Below are 18022 nucleotides of genomic sequence, written 5' to 3'. Positions count from 1 at the left end.
TACTCAATCATTCCAACTGAAATTGATTGATTTGGTAAATCGAAATTCTGAAATGATATAACTAAATGAAACTCTTCGTATTCTCCATGATGATGAAACTTCTATGATGTCATGCTTTATTTATGCGTGCCTTCATTCCTTTTTGTAGATAAAAGGGACAATTTGGTAGAGTGGATGGTTATTCTTCCCTCTATAGTACCATTCCATTTAATGTACGGCTCTGTTTAATATCAATAAGGGAGGTTAAATGTTTCAGTGAAATTCCGAAGTAGAAGTAAATTCCAAAATTACCGGAAGAATCACAATACGCAAAGGATTAGTACTATATTAACTCCACGGAGATAGTATTTACGCTGCAATTTCCTAAAAAAAGATTTGCTATCGGGATCGCGTCTGCCACGCCCTAGTACAAAAATGCCATCTATTATCACCATAAATCCTTTCATAATCCGTTAATTTCTTGGAAATCCTTCCAAGATAATTTCATTTTAAAGCCAAACAGTAGTGCTAAAATGTAAATTTAACATTTGTAAAAGCTTTTGAACAAATGTCTTGTTAACAACAAAGCTACAGCATTACGGGTTGCCACTGGTTTGGGTAGGAACTGGAATTAAAGGGCTTAACTTGAGTAAAGGTTGAATTTGAATTTCACGTAGGAGTACTCTAGCTTCATTACAATAAGTCAAAGGGTTATTTTTCTTTCTTATTACCTTCACAAGGAAAAAGTTTTTGCAAGGAAAAGGATGGCGCAATGTGGGATAAGAGACGTGACAATCAGTTTGTGCTCAAAAGTCGATCAGATCTTAAATAACTTTTACCGGATCGATTTTCCACTTTCTGCTAAAGATGACCTCAAAAAAGAAAAATCCAAAAATTTCCTTTAAACTAATTTTATTGATGTATCTCTATAGTTTTTATTTTTTAATTACGTTTCTGGAAATTTTTACTCCATCGAGTACACATGCGCACAGTAAAGTAAGTAAGTAAAGTAAAGTAATGCCTATTTTTTCTGGCAGGCTTTACGTCCAACTACCAAATTAGGTGTCGTAGACGGAGGTGACTAGCAAACATACTTTACTGTAAATTTCTTATATTAACCAGTAAAGGAACAGTCTGGGAATATAGTCTAGTACCGCAATACATCTTAGCATTACGGGTCTAGCCTATAACCGCTCGGCTACCGTGGCGCCTTACATATGCGCACAGTACACTGAATTAAATAACAGAAAATATTAGACAAACGTACCAAACTAACAAATAAAGTCAATTTCACTCCTCACTATTTGCTCCAATTTGGACGTGCATAGTGCAACTATACGAGACATCTCCCCCCCCCACACCCCAAAAGTTAAGAACCATTATCATATCCAACCCTACAATCCACAAATCTTACCTAATCAATGCTTCTAATCACAACATGATCCTTCAAATTCCCTTCGTTGCTGACATTGCCAAGTATCGAACTCCTAAAATTGCATATTTCATGATTCGAGTTTACTCTAATCAGGCACTTGTATCCAATTGCTTTCTACTCTAGCTCTGTGGAGTGAAGTGTCGGTAGTCTTGCGGCCATCTGTGTACGTAGCAACAGCAGTTTCTAGTGGTTCACTCGTAAAGATCGGGATGTAAAGGCAATGGGTAGATGACTGTCCATTCGTTTCTGCCGCCTCATTTTAGGCAGCCCTCACCGGACAGTGAGCTGTAAGAAGCTCCAAGGAAGAGAAATAAAGACCAAGCAACTGGATTCAAAACCAGGATTTCCGGTTGGAATCCAGAGTAAGCTAAACCACTGAGCTGGCCTCTTCCCTCTATAGTTTTAGTTGTTGCTTGCATCAATGAAGAGTTTTACAGGACGTGATCGACAGGCGAAGGAGTTCATCAGAGGCTATTCGCCGAGGCTGACCGCAGTATTAATCCTTCAAGGCCGTGGGGCTATAAGGATAATTGTAGGCCTATTAACGGGCCACTGCAGGCTCAGAAAGCACATGCATCGCATAGGCCTGGCAGATGATAGCCTTTGTAGGTTCTGTCAGGAAGAGGAAGAAACGGCACTGCACGTGTTGTGTCAGTGTGAGGGGCTCGTATGGCTAAGGATGTTACTTCTCGGGGAGGAAAAACCAAGGCCTGAGAGCTTTACCCAGGAGCCACTCTCCAGAATTAAGAGTCTGATTAAACGGACGGGTCTGGAGGGTGAGCTCTAAAGCCGGGGAGCCACAATAGATCCATAGGGGTCGCGGTGGCGCAGGCCTTGAGGCCACCCTAATTTAATCGAATCTAATCTACAGGACGTGATAATAAATAAAAATATTAAAAAAATAAGGAGGCGCCACGGTAGCCGAGCGGTTAGAGGCTAGACCCGCAAAGCTAAGATGTATTGCGGTACTAGGCTATATTCCCAGTATATACCTTTATTGGTTAATATGAGAAATTTTGCAGTAAAGTATGTTTGCTAATCGCCTCCATCTAATTTGGTAGTTGGACGTAAAGCCCGCCTGAAAAAATAGGCAATTACTTTACTTTTTATTAAAAAATAATAGAAAAAATATAATGAATCAAGATGGCACCTTATATTTAGTAGAGGTGATATATATATTAAATGGAAGTAGGCGCTTTATTTTATAAGCATAATGATGTACGATGCTTATCTGAATACAAAATCATCTCGTGCTTACGGCCTGCTATTTTGTTTTGTTTGTTTTTCAATTTTTTTTATGTTCAAATATCTACTGAAGGGCGCGCCTACGTAGAACCAACCAGGTTGGCCAACCTCTAATTTACTGTATATATATCGATAGCAATCTGTACGACAAAATAATTGATTTTGTTTGTGTGGCGGTCGGTCATACACAAATGAAATATTAGAGTGGATTTAGTATCTTTCAAAGCTAGCTGCCCAGTTGGTCAGTCAAGGGAGAGGTTGAGGGGGTGGGAATAAATGAATTAAAACACCTTCATTATCATCATGGCAAAAGTTAACGGATGAGTTTGTTTGTTTTATATTTATGAAATACAGTTGGTATTATTAGCATACAGGTGGCAAGCCTGTTACCATTTCCTTCCTCTATTAGTTTTCATTCATCTATATTTTCATTCTAATTCACTACCCTTGGACAGCTTTCAGTTATATAATCTAACACACTTTACACCTAAATTAGGGGCCATTATACATTAGCCAACCACTGTGGAGGTTGGTACGGAGGATCAGTAAACAAGTGGGAAGATTTTTCACCAGAAATGCTCACAAACTGTGAAGAATATTAGATAATCCATGATGTTCTAGTGTTATAATAACGATATTAGGCTTTAGGACAATTCTACCAACAATAATCACCACCTTAAACTTTTAGGGATCGCGTTTAAAAATGACTATAATCTCTTGATTATAATACGTAATTTGATGATTGTGGAGCCAGCTCCATTGCTAGGTTTTTTTTAGGCGGTCTTGTTTGCCATTTTACTATTTCTATGAACACGAAACGTTGTTAAGGGTATATTTTTTTAGTGTACAACCAATCAAATATATTTGAAGTAAACCAAAGCTAGAATAGTACCTGTAATAGAAATTATGTTCTCGTATCCAGCTACTTCAGGGCAAGTACGTGGTGGCAGGTGGGTGGTAGGGCGTATGGTAATTCATTAAGCGCCTTTGTACATTGTAAGGATGCAGATTCAATCCTTAGCGTTCCTCCAAAGTGATAGAATTAAGTTGTAAAGTTTAAGGGAGAGTTTTCCGTGGTTGGGGGGAGGGAACGGGCGGTACTAAGAAAATACATGGTCCTGTCCCTTAAGCAAACATCTTTTAACGAAAGACTTTGTGGGTCTTTGTGGTTTCTCCTATGTCTTTGCCGTAACAAATACATACCCTATCTCCAGAGACATTATTCTTGTCTACTGGGTTTATAGTACCATCTAGTAGGCCCTGGGTTGGTTCATGGTTTTAGCTTCTTCTCTCGCACACATGGACCACTAAACAACCACTTTCCTTCCTTAATGATTGTAGGGAAAGTAAAATTTACGGCTTCCTAACTTACCTGCGGTTCAGTTTATTATCAACCGTCCCTAAGGCCGGTAAAACTTAGTCCCTTAACCTGTACACGGATCTACCGGCATTAGGCGCTAGTAATAATGTAACTAGAACTGTTTTACGTCGAGCTAAACGAGGAACGCCTTCGCACTGACTGGGGGACATGTGGAAGGATTTCTCCATTCACCTTGTCCGTTCTCTCTCTGGGCTAAAATTTCTGAATGAAACCTTAAAGGTAATTCATTGTAATTAGGGCAAGGTGAAAAGTTCTCTGCATTACACATAGGAGGCGATGCAATCAATGGGAACATTGTTGGAGGCCAACACCTGCACTATTTATCAATGAACCATCCGTAAAAACAGAAATGCTGTTCATTGGCAACTCGACACCCGAAGCACAAGCCTCTACCCTTGCTTGTATCCGAACCCCGGAAATCCAGAGTCGCAGGGAGGAAGTCCGGCCCGGCATGGAGAGCTTTCATGGAAAGAAAGATACTTTAAAGCAAAATTTTTGTCCTTATCTTTATCTCCATTGGTTGCCCCAATTGGATATAAAATAAATAAATAAATAATAAAAATTAACTAGGTTCAACAAGGCAACCGTTTTGGTAAAATGCTGACCAACAACAAATGCGATAAAGTATTCCTCGTAAACAGATTCAACTGTTTTAAAAAGTATTTTCTTGATTTTACGACCCTTTATATTTTATTTTATTTTAAGGAAAAGCCTTTGTATGCCTTTAATAATTATTTACCTAATTTTAGGCCCATCAACATCTAAGGTCATTGGCGTCCAGAGCTTTTACAAAATGTATTGACGGCCTTCGTACAGTGATGGTAGTCGAGCGGTTAGATGCTAGACCCGCAAAGCTAAGATGTATTGCGGTGCTAGGCTATATTCCCAGTCTATATACCTTTAATGGTTAATATGAGAAATTTATAGTAAAGTATGTTTGCTAGTCGCCACGGTAGCCGAACGTTTAGTGGCTAGACCCTTAAAGCTAAGATGTATTGCGGTGCTAGGCTATATTCCCAGTCTATACCTTTAATGGTTAATATGAGAAATTTTATAGTAAAGTATGTTTGCTAGTCGCCTCCGTCCACCACACTTAATTTGGTAGTTGGATGGAAAAACCGACCTAAAAAAATAGGCACTACTTTACTTTTGACTTTTACTCCGGCCTTCGTACAGTTAAAGTTGTTCTGTACCCAATTCTGTCCATCATAGAAATAGTGAACTGCTAGAAATTCCTAGAAAGAGAAAAAATCTAACGGCCATCAGCTGGTTTCGAACCTGGGATCTCTGTTTGGGAGTCCCAGTAACGCTAACTAACACAGCCAATCCTTTCCCTAAATTATTGTTATTATTTAAAAAAAAAAAAAAAAGGACTAAATTTTTGTATATTTGTGTCTGCAACAATGTGTTGCCCGGACATCATAATGTTTTCTAAAACATGGTTTAGCTGCTTTACACGGTTACATAACACATTTATACACCCTTTAACCTTATGGAAATGACATTGAATTCTACCTTATTTTTACGTCATCATTTTTTATTAAAATGTTTATTTATTTTATTTCCTTGACCGTCTGGAAGATTTTATTTTTTTTATTATTTATCATTTATATTTATTATTTATCAATTATTTATTTATTTCCTTTTACTTTCACCTTTCTTTATTCTAGATTGAATTATCAGTTTGTAAATAAAACTATTTGCTCGAAAAGGAAATATTTCAATCCTAAAGTTCTTCGAGACTGAGCTTTTTTCACCGGAAGTAGGTCTACTAGGCTAATTTGTCTGTGTATCCTTTGGCTCGAAGCATGAAAAAGAAACTGGAGTAACCGCAATAAGACGATGTTATCGAAATTATTAACTTTGTGGTCTTCATTTTGTGATCAGTTATAACTTAAAAACTGAAAGTAGCATATTTTGCGTGCTTATTTTGCAATAAATAAAATTCGAATAAAGGTGGTTACTAGGAATGTTAGCTGCTGATTGCTGTTTCATGAGAAAACTCAAAGGTACTCTTTAGGGCAGTTTGTGCCTATAGGCTGCTCCCCTGGAGGGCCATTTCGTTGTAATGTGCAGTAATGTTGTAATGTGTCATCTATTTTGTAAGTAAAGTGTGTAAAGAATTTCATTCAGACGCCACGGTAGCCGAGCGGTTATATGCTAGACCCGCAATGCTAAGATGTATTGCGGTACTAGGCTATATGTATTCCAATTCTCTACCTTTAATGGTTAATATGAGAAATTTACAGTAAAGTATGTTTGCTAGTCGCCTCCATCCACGACACCTAATTTGCTAGTTGGACGTAAAGCTTGCCTGAAAAAATAGGCATTACTTTACTTAAAGTATTTCTTTCATCTGTGGGAAGCACTAGTGTTAGTAACGGAAAATTCTTAAAAGGAAAGTCTCACGCTATAAATCGTAAATTCAGATCTATTGACCTGAATATTCCCACTACGTCAGTTCTTTCAAACGCTGACGATCTATGGTAGGCTATGTGGGTGCTAATTGTAAATAGTTTCATTAAACTTAGCGACATTTCCTGTTTGTCTCTCTTCACACTTGTTAATTGTTTGCGCAATTCCGTTTTTTTTTTTTTTGCTTTTTTACACTTGGAAAATTTGACACGCTCACAGTACTTCCTTCCGTCGGGTAAGAGGAAGTATCATGAACTCTGGTACTATTTCCTTTTACTCCATTACCTTTACAAGAACGCTCATCATTACAACGAGAGAAAGCGCCTTGTGTGCCTTTATAATTATTTGCCTAATTTTAGACGCATGAACATGTGAGGTCATAGGCGCCCGCAGCTTTTACCAATGCATTGGCGGCCTTCGGTTAGTGTTCTCAACGTTACTGACAACATTGTGCATCACCGGAAAGTGAGCTATGAGAAGTTCCTAAGAAGACATAGACATAATTTATTTTTTTAAAGATACAATTATACATAGAAGTTTGGTTAATTAATTTTTTACTAACAAATTAATTTTTTCCCCCGAAAGTTTCAAAAGAAATAATGATAAGTGAGTAAATAAAATATATAACATAAGTAAAATAAGTAAATAAAATATACCATAAATTAGGCGCCACGTTAGAGGCTAGACCCGCAAAGCTAAGATGTATTGCGGTACTAGGCTATATTCCCAATGGTTAATATGAGAAATTTATAGTAAACTATGTTTGCTAGTCGCTTCCGTTCACGACGCCTAATTTGGTGGTTGGACAATAATGCCTGCCTGAAAAAATTGGCATTACTTTACTTTTACTTTAAAAAATAAATTAAATTTTTGCTTTTAATAGGAATACGAAATTATAAATTAAATTACTGTGGTAATTAAATTATACATTCTTTACGATTGCTCTCAATTTGAGCGACCCAGCTCCTAGAAAGATAAAATATAAGGGCCAGCATCTGGATTCGAACCCGTGATCTCCGCGTTGGAATCAATTATACGCTAATCACTTTGCTTTTTTTGCCCTAGGCTGAAAATGGCTGAAATATAACCAAGGTTACAGTAATTAATAACAGTTCGCTCGCTTAGAAAACTATGTATAAGCTTCTTTGAATAGATTTTCTGTGAAGAGTTTGTAGAGGAGTGTTTGTCTCTAGACTATCAAGTGGTGGTCAGGAGTTTTTTTTGGGGGGAGTCTGAAAGTGAGTAAAAGTGGTTTATTTCGCTCAGCTGAAAGAATGGAGTTTTTAGTGAAGTAGTTTGCTTTTCCATCCACTAGAGAGCTGTTGAAGCGCATGAAGGTGATCAACCAGCGCTTTCGTTGGGTTGTCTGAAAATTGAACCCAATGCTGGTATATGTTGAGGTGCGTAGTTGTTGTTAGTTTTGTCACGGAATACAAAATTGTGTTTTAGAGCCTGCGCGAGTGAGGGGAATGTTTGGTTAGCTGGGTTTCCCTCCAGTAGGAGGAACAGAAGTCTGGGAACGTGATGAGGAAGAACAAGAAGTACTGTAGTAGTGCTGGCGTCTAGGGGAACTGGCACTCTTTTCAAGGCTACTCTCTGTGCATATCTTAAGCTAGGAACTGGAAACCCATCCATGGACAGACAATACCTTTCTAGCGCTTCCACACACAGTGTTCAACTAAAAACCAGTCTCCTCCTTTTGCTGGCTCCGTTGTTTTGTTGGGAGAAGGATGTTGTTGGAGTTGAGGATGGGTAACGTGGTAGTTGTAGATGAGGGGTAGAAGGGTTGTAGAAAGGTTCTGTGTTTTCAGTATGCGGGTATCGCGCGCGACGCTTTCCATTGAGTAGAGTCAGGTCTGCGGCCCAAGTAACGGACGTGCAAGCGGGGTTCGAGGGGAGGGGGAGCGGAGCAGAGAAGTGAAGCTGGTACACAGGTAGTTTCATTGAGCCGGCGCCTATGAATGGGGTGGGGGTCGCCCGTCGCTCTCAGTCACTAGTGGGGGGGAGGGCGAGTGGATTTCGGTTGGAATGGTTGAGAGGGGCGCCATCTAACTCTAGTGACGTCACTACAAACCTCGCGCCCTCTGCCGAGCCGGTAAGTTCTGCGCTGTTCAGCCGACTCCCCATTGCTTGCCTCTATTGATCCGCCGGCCTCTGAATCGCTGGCCACGGTCGCCTGCTGCCTTCATTCCCGGATAACTCTCTTCTCGACAAACACATTACCTTGCAAGCTCTGAGCTGACTCAAGTACAACTGGAGAACATGTTTTTACACCAAAGATCTTCATCTGTACCTTTTTTTATTTTTCTACTTCCTCTTTTTTTTATTACTTCTAGTTGACGTCGCTCATGTTCCCTTCTTCCGCTGTGATTTTCTTCCTTCGTCAGATCGTTCTTAGAAAAACCACTTCATATTTTTCTTTATTTATTTATTCTAATCTTGACCACCCTCTGTATTTATTTTTATATAGAGGCATAAGGAAAATAAGGAAAGCCCGCTGTAAAACAACACTCTCAAGATTTTAGATCACTTCCTTATAAAAAAAAAAGAAAAACTCCCTACCATTTTGAAAAGACTTTTTAGGGAAGCAGGACTTCCCAGAACCGCTCCTTAAAGTTAATTTAATAAAATTAATTTCTAGTAATGATGCTGATACTAGAAAAAGAGGAATGACTCCCATTCGGATCATTTTCTCCAAAACTTGGAAATTTTAAAAACTAGCTTTAATTGACACTTATAAAAAGCAATCGCCTATTGTTTCAGGCGGGGCTTAACGTCCAACTACCAATTAGGTATCGTGGACGGAGGCGACTAGCAAACATACTTTACTGCAAAGTTTCTCATATTAACCATTAAAGGTATAAACTGGAAATATAGCCTAGTACCGCAGTACATCTTAGCTTTGCAGGGCTAGCCTCTAACCGCTCGGCTAACGTGGCGACTTGCAAACATACTTTACTATAAATTTCTCATATTAACCATTAAAGGTATAGACTGGTTATATAGCCTAGTACCGCAATACATCTTAGCTTTGCAGGGCTAGCCTCTAACCGCTCGGCTAACGTGGCGACTTGCAAACATACTTTACTATAAATTTCTCATATTAACCATTAAAGGTATAGACTGGTTATATAGCCTAGTACCTCAATACATCTTAGTTTTGCCTCTAACCGCTCGGCTATCGTGGCGCCCAATTGACACTTACATATATTTCACGAACGAAAAAAGCTGTACAATTCCAGTAAAAAGGTACTATTGAGATTAACCTTCTCTCGTAAAACTGGTACATTGTCTAAGCTAGGTCTACTCAGGGTCTAGTTGGCCACAGGAAGAATCAAGCCTACCCACACGGGTTCAACAACGTAATATCTCCATGTCACAAACTTGGCTTTTGTACCATCGGTTCTTTGCCCTTTCCGGTTAACAGAATTCGGTCAAAAAGGAAAAGCTATGTTTGAGTTATCCGCGACTTTTTTTTTTTTTTTTTTTCTTTTGAGATATTTTGTACTCGTGATCAAGGAATCACAAATTATCTATTTCCGGTGAATACTCAAATTTTTGAAAATTTATCAGGAGATTTAATTTATCGTAGATTAGGTTTAAAATTTTAAACATCAAGTTCCTGTATCTTAGGACGTGTAGTTGTTGGCAATTACATCAAATCTAAAGATGTATCCTGTTGTTTAGCTCTTGATGTCTGAAATTAATCAATTACCCAAGAAGAAAAAAAAAGACTAAAAATGCTACTTAGAGAAAATCTGTTTTACTCACTACATTTGGAGAGTCACGCTGACTACAACTTACCCAGATAAAAAACCACGCTACAATGTTGAGTAAGAAAAAAAAAATCGTGGCAATTTTCAGTGCAGATTGTGTGCAGTGTGAGTGTGTTTTAGCAGGGATTAAAAAAATTTGAGTGACATAATGAAATGAATTGGATTTAGTTGTAATTGTGAGTCATACATCTTAGTAAGAAGAGATGGTGGAATAGTAGAATTGATGTTTTGTGACAGAGGAGTAAAGTTTTTCTCAACGATTTGGACAGTTCAGGAAGTTATGGACGTCTCGAAGCCATTGCCCCAATCACGAGCAAGTTTGTTGCTGGTTAGTTAAAGTTTAGGTTAGCATTAGTTCAAAGAGTGGAGGATTTATACTACTTTGAGGTTATCTTCTATAGTAGTAAGGTACCACATACTAGTATATACTAGCCATTAACCTTTCTCCCCTGGAGGCCATTTTGGTTTCATTGTAACTATTCGAGCATTTTATTTATGTTATGCTGCTATCAGCTGGTGTTCCATGTAAAATCCATTCTCTGAATAAAGAGGTTATACTCCAGCTGTATGCCAAACAGCCACCTGATGATACCTGCAATTACTTCCACCATTTTGTCCGGGGCTATGCTAAAACTTTCTGTCTTGATCCTTCATTATCTTTCTTTATTAAAATCAATCTTCTAGAGAGGATGGTACATGGTTATTAGTGGTTCAAAGTTTTGCTGGCTCTTCTTCAGACACCCCAGCCTAGCAACACAAACAGTATACTTAGTGCGTTCGACTAAGCGCTCACAACGATCAAAATATACCTTCAACCGTTCCACATGACGACCGCGGACGTAGTGGTCGTGGCGAAAACGTCACTAATGACGCCATTATTTTCGCTCACGCGAAGCTCACAACGCCCCACCTTAAGAGCTGGGTCGAAGTGGGCGTTCAAAAATTAGGCGCTATTTTTAAAAGGAAAGATGGCGAACCAAAAAATTATATCATGTAAATGAAAGTATTATCTCAAGTAAATAATTGAATGTGTTTCTCGAAAGTCTAAAAAAAATATAATAAAATGAAAAATTACTTATCCTTTTACGTACTAAATCACAGAACAACGACCAATTACACTTTGATAGTTAATAATACGTGGCCTAAGTTTTCGCTTTTCACTCTTCATCGGAACTAGATGAAGAACTTTCTAAAGCATTATTAATAAATATCCTACTGTTGCCACAAAAGGCATTTTAATTTTATTTAAACGTAAATTTTATAAATACTCCTCTAAAATGTCATATAAAAAATTGAATTATACATATATATATATTTAATATAAGTCAACTTTACCATAATTAATAAAGTTTATTATAACTGCTTATAAACGGGGTTAAAATTAAAAAAACAACCTCTTCAAGCTTCTGACTTATTTTCGAGGTCGCCATTTGTAATGTTTACATGAACAGTTGAAACGCCCCATAGTCCATTTCACTTGGGTTTTCGATTGTAACGTTCGCAAGCAAGTGGAACGGGCAAAACCGCGGTCGTGAGCGTGATCGTTGTGAACGCTTGGTGGAACGCACCCAGAGTGTCAGTTTTGAGTGCGGCTGGTTCATTGCCACCAGTAAAAGCATCATCACTCGTCTATTTAATATCCTTGAGACTCCGATTTATCGCCATAAAGCCAAAAATGTCAAGAGAATAGAAAAATCACACAAGAAATTCTGCCTAGTCCACCTACCCCCCCTGTGGTATAAGCCATCTTGTTTTTTTCCAAATATATAAGCAAGTTCATAATTAAAAATTTATATAAAAAACGACTCACGTGGAACCCACATACTAGACTTAAAAGACAAACAATGACGAAACGTGCGAAACTGTGTTACAGACTACTTTGGACGACGCTCCAAATTACCCATTGAACTCAAAACTTTTAATATACAGTACTATCCTCAAACCTATGTAGACTTACGGACTAGAGCTGTGGGGTTCAGCCAAACCTACAAACATACAGACTGTACAGGACATTTCAATCAAAACTACTGCCGACAGATAGCTGACACTCTTGTCTACGGTGACTAACCTCACTCTTCACAACGACCTCAACATCCCCCTTCGTACACCAACTCGCCAAGATTAAATATCAAAAATTCTCTCTCCACAGAGTCAAATCCTCAGACTCTGTCTGTCGCCTCCTCTGGCAATCCTCCAAACAATCCTCCTCGCAGACTGAATCGCCAGCGACTTCCTTGAGGACTGAAGACCTAAAGATCATTATATTCAGTAGAGAATGCTGCCACTGGGTAGTTTCTTTCCTCCTGTCTTTCACGTACCAATTAATCTTAGTACTTCCAGATTTACTTATTGTGTATATGTATATATATAGATTCTAGATAACTTAAAAAAAAAGAAATTAAACTTACAATTCTTTCTTAACAAAATATTAATTAAAACTTTTAAATAATCTCTATTAATTGATAACATTTTCAAAATTAACAATTTTTTCCCTTTATTCACCTTAACGAACTGTTAAATGAAGTCTAAACGTGGCTTCACATGAAATGAAATTTTTTAAATAAATTTTCCATGCATGCAAATTGAGTACAGCTGACAATTAAAATAACATATCAAGACAGATGTGATAAAACAAATTATCTATCTACAGCATTTGTTTCCCACTTTCGGGAAATTCCAATGAATTTTCATTTTACCACTCACATATTTGAAAATGTTTTTTTTGTTGGAGAGAAAAACATTGATAATTGCCATTTCCCACTCATTAATAAAAACATACTTCACAATTCTAGAACAATTAATTAAATGGTAACACAATTTTTAACAATTAAACTTTATTTTTTTTATTATTCATCTTCTTTAAATATAAGTTATTAGGAACTTTTTTAATCTTCCAAAGATATATCCGTTATGAGGGATTTGCTTCCGTCCACGTCACCAAATTAGATGGTTAACGTCCAACTACCAATTAGGTGTGGTGGACGGAGACGACTAGCAAACATACTTTACTATAAATTTCACATATTAACCATTAAAGTAATAGACCGGGGAATATAGCCTAGTACCGTAATACATCTTAGCTTTGCGGGTCTAGTCTCTAACCGCTCGGCTACCGTGGCGACTAGCAAACATACTTTACTATAAATTTCTCATATTAACCACTAAAGGTATAGACTGGGAATATAGCCTAATACCGCAATAAACCTCTAACAGTTGCGGCTATCGTGGCGACTAGCAAACATACTTTACTATAAATTCCTCATATTAACTATTAAAGGTATATACCGAGGAATATAGCCTAGTCCGCATTACATCTTAGCTTTGCGGGTCTAGCCTCTAACCGCTCGGCTATCGTGGCGCCTAATCTCAGATGTTGTCGTTTATTTATTATAACTTTTTTTTGAGATAGTTTCGTAAATAGCATCCAAGAATTTACGCTAAACTTGTTATTTACTCTAAATAAGAACTGTAACTATTTATAAAATTATCAGGATTATACCCAACCATTTCGTGCACAATTCGAGACCCCCATAAATCGAACAGCCATTGTAAAGAACCTTAAATGAGTTTTTATTCCCCCTCCTCCATTCCCTCACCACCTTCTCTGCAGTTCTAATTAGGACAGGAAAATGTAATTCTCACGTTACAACTCTGCCCTTTCAATTCCATAGACCATTGTTCAAGCTCTTTTCCTTGAATTTCCATATTATGTATTAGACTGAAATAGAATTACCATACCATTTTCATGCCTTCCTATTTTCTCTCTTTACTGAAACTTAAAAAAGGACTTGCTAATCTTTTTTTTTTGTCCATTTCATTTGATTTTGGTAGAATATTAAACTTGCAAATGAAAACTCCATTTCCCTTGTTAACCGTAACGTGGAAAGACGGACTATTTACAGCCATGCGAGGACTACTTTCAAATAACAACAATAATAACAATAATAATAATAATAACAATAATAATAATAGCGGTTAGCGTACTGGACTCCCACGCGGAGGTCCCGGCTTCGAATCCAGCTTGCTGATCCTTAGATTTTCTCTTCCTAGGAGCTTCTTACAGCTCACTGTCTGGTGATGGACAGTGTTGTCTGTAACGAGAGAACACTGTCCGGAGGCCGGCAGTGCACTGAAAATAGCTCCGGGCGCCATTCTTAGACCTTAGACCAATCTTAGATCACAACCTCAGATGTTGACGCGCCTTAAATCATTAAAAAAATTATAATAATAATAATAATAATAATAATAATAATAATAATAATAGTAGTAATAGTAATAATAATAGTAATAATAATGATATAACTTTTTTTTCACTCTCTAGTATTAGTGTAACTGGAAGAATTGCAATCGTTCTAATTTTAGATTTTTAATCTTAGTTTATCAGCTAAACTAACTAAACCCAAGTTTTTAAAACAGAAGTTTAAATCAACTAAACCAAGCTAACTTTACCTAACCCCAGCCTAATATCAGCTAGCCCAAAGTAAACCGGCTTGCAGAGTAGAGAAACCCAGCTTAAAGCTTGCTAAAAAATAGATAGGCGTTTTGTAGAGAACGTATTAATTAGGCATTATAACTTTTTATACGTCACCTAGTACAGAAAGAGAAAATATAAAGAGATCCTATTTCCTTTGCGATAAAAAAAAAACAGGTATCGTCATGGGTGCAACATTATGCAATTTACTAACAACGTAATAACAGATTACAACAGGTAGTTTAGATACTTAAATTGAAAATAGAGTAAGCTATTTTTAGCTAAATTATTTGTTTCCTTTCTTGTTAGCCTTCTTTAAATTTTATGAAGGTTGTAATTGAGGTTGAAAAATAAAAATAAAAACGCTAATAGTTGAGAGAGTTAAAACTGTGTGGTTTATAGAAGGCAGTGGTGATTGTTGAAGAGTGAGATATAGAAAGTTGGCGGTTTAGTTAAGTTGGCGGGGTGAACAGTAGCGAGCGGGAAAGAGGCTGGTGATGTGCGAGCTGGTAGCACGCTAAACCTGTTCACGCCTGCTTCTAGTTCTAGTACAATGAACTCTCGCCAGGCAGCGCTCCAGTTTTCCCAAAACCAAACTTCTTTTGTTTCACAACCGTGAATCAGCTGGAGCTAGATTTTTCTAGCTAAATAATTGTTCTAAATCTAGCGAAGGAAGTTCTAATTTCAATTAGTGATTGAACAAAATTTTTTAATGACTGCCAAGTACACTACTGTTTAGTGTGCTTAATTAATAAGTTTTGATATTTAAATTAAACAAACACAAAATAATTTACATTCATTATAATACTTCAATTTGAATAATTTTCCTAGAATTTAAATAAGTGGCAATCTGGTGACGTTTTGGGTGGGGACTAGCTTCCCTTTTAGAAACCATTTTGGTGCAGTTAGTTTAAATTTTAGTGAAATACGATAGCCGAGCGGTTAGAGGCTAGACCCGCAATGCTAAGATGTATTGCGGTACTAGGCTATATTCCCAGTATATACCTTTAATGGTTAATATGGGAAATTTACAGTAAAGTATGTTTGCTAGTCGCCACGGTAGCCGAGCGGTTAGAGGCTAGACCCGCAAAGCTAACATGTATTGCGATAATAGGCTATATTCCCAGTATATACCTTTAATGGTTAATATGGGAAATTTACAGTAAAGTATGTTTGCTAGTCGCCACGGTAGCCGAGCGGTTAGAGGCTAGACCCGCAAAGCTAACATGTATTGCGATACTAGGCTATATTCCCAGTATATACCTTTAATGGTTAATATGGGAAATTTACAGTAAAGTATGTTTGCTAGTCGCCTCCGTTCACGGCACCTAATTTGGTAGTTGGATGTAAAGTCTGCCTGAAAAAATAGGCATTTCTTAACTATTTATAACATAGTATGTTAAATCTCAGACATTTTTTAATTCATTATTTGAAAAATGAATATTAAAATTATTCCATTTATTTGGTTTATTAAATACTGCAAACTGGGCTTGTAGTATAGAGCTGTGGAATTCAACCAAACGCACCATACCGCCAATGAATTCAATCTCTACAATCTAAAATATTTCGATCCATAGTAAACGCTTCTCTTTACGTCTCTAACCGGACTTTACATCAGATCTTAACATTCCTTTTATCAACCAAATCGCCGAAACCTTGATACTTCAATTAACCTAATCTTTCTTTTAGAACTCTTCTTGACTGTCATGACTAGGCGTTTTAAAAGAAATTTGACATCGTGATCTCCTCTCTAGCAAAGTTTAGTGTTTTGGTGAGACTTCTGTACTCGTTTACGATTACTTCTCACAGTTCACTACTCCTTGTTACATATAGCGCCAACATGCTAATTGTCGCAAAATAAATTAGGCAAAAACAAAGTAAAGAAAAAAGTAAAGTAATTGCCTATTTTTTCAGGCGGGGCTTAAAGTCCAACTACCAATTAGGTGTCGTGGACGTAGGCGACTAGCAAACATACATTACTGTAAATTTCTTTTATTAACCATTAAATAAAATCCAAGGCCTAAGACCGGGAATCGAATCCAGTACCACAACACATATTAGCTTTACTTGTCTCGCCTCTAACCGCTCAGCTACCGTGGCGCCCAAAAACAAAGTATTGGGTAGCAGTTGCATTCTCATTTTGATCTATGACATTCGGGAACAATGCAACGGGATTATTATTTTATTTTAGGGATTTTATCCCTAGGATATAATCATAATAAGGTTTTTCCTTTAAAAGGCCGCAAAAATGTCGTTTACTACTACCAATAACTTAGCATAATTTTTTGCTAGACAATTAAATTTAAAATTAGAACATAAATATAATTGATTAGATAACCCAAACATTAAAATTATTCCCAATGATAATGTAGATGGGTTCGCCAAATACCCTCATTTAAATAAATGAGTTTCTGTCGTGCAGATAGACATGGCTTATATTTATTTACGCAAATGGCCGGATTATCATCAAGGTCACTTTTTTTACTTAATTATTTACAAGCAGGTGATTAATATCAGTTGAATGTTCTATTTTTCTAATTTTTAAAAGGGCAATGTTTTGTTGTTGAATAGCCAATAGTATTGGCCTTTTAACCATATAATCTATATTGAATTATTTATTTGTAGAACCAGTGACGTAGCATGGGTGAATGGTTCCCAGAACAGAGTGTTCATTTATCGAGTACCTTCTCAAATTGCCGACTTCTAATATGCATAAAAAAAACATGAATGAGTCCATGCAACCGTACAATATTCATGCACCGTACAATATTCATGCACCGTACAATATTCATGCACCGTACAATATTCATGCACCGTACAATATTCATGCACCGTACAATATTCACGAACCGTACAATATTCATGCACCGTACAATATTCATGCACTGCACAATATTCATGAATTGCACAATATTCATGCTCCGTACAATATTCATGAACTGCACAATATTCATATACCGTACAATATTCATGCACATACAATATTCATACACCGTACAATATTCATACACCGTACAATATTCATGCACCATACTTATTCCCTAGTTGTACATTTACAACCTGCATAGACCCATGTATTTATGCGTGTCAATGGTACATTGATTTTGTGGTATTGACGAGTAATAATGTGCTATTTAGGGATATTGATTGATAATTAACATGGTATTCAGGTATTGATAGTCAATTTGTAGAGTATTGATGAATTTTGATAAATTCTCCACGAACTTTATCCAAAAATGAATTATACATATATTTTACCAAAAAATTGATGGGTTATTGAAGAAGATTTTAATGTGATATTAAAGGGCATTGATTGGTGG

This window comes from Rhodnius prolixus, unplaced genomic scaffold (assembly GCF_049639745.1).
Source record: "Rhodnius prolixus isolate KJV_2025 unplaced genomic scaffold, Rpr scaffold_1, whole genome shotgun sequence".
Classification (NCBI taxonomy): Eukaryota; Metazoa; Arthropoda; class Insecta; order Hemiptera; family Reduviidae; genus Rhodnius; species Rhodnius prolixus.
This window is presented reverse-complemented; position numbering follows the sequence as displayed.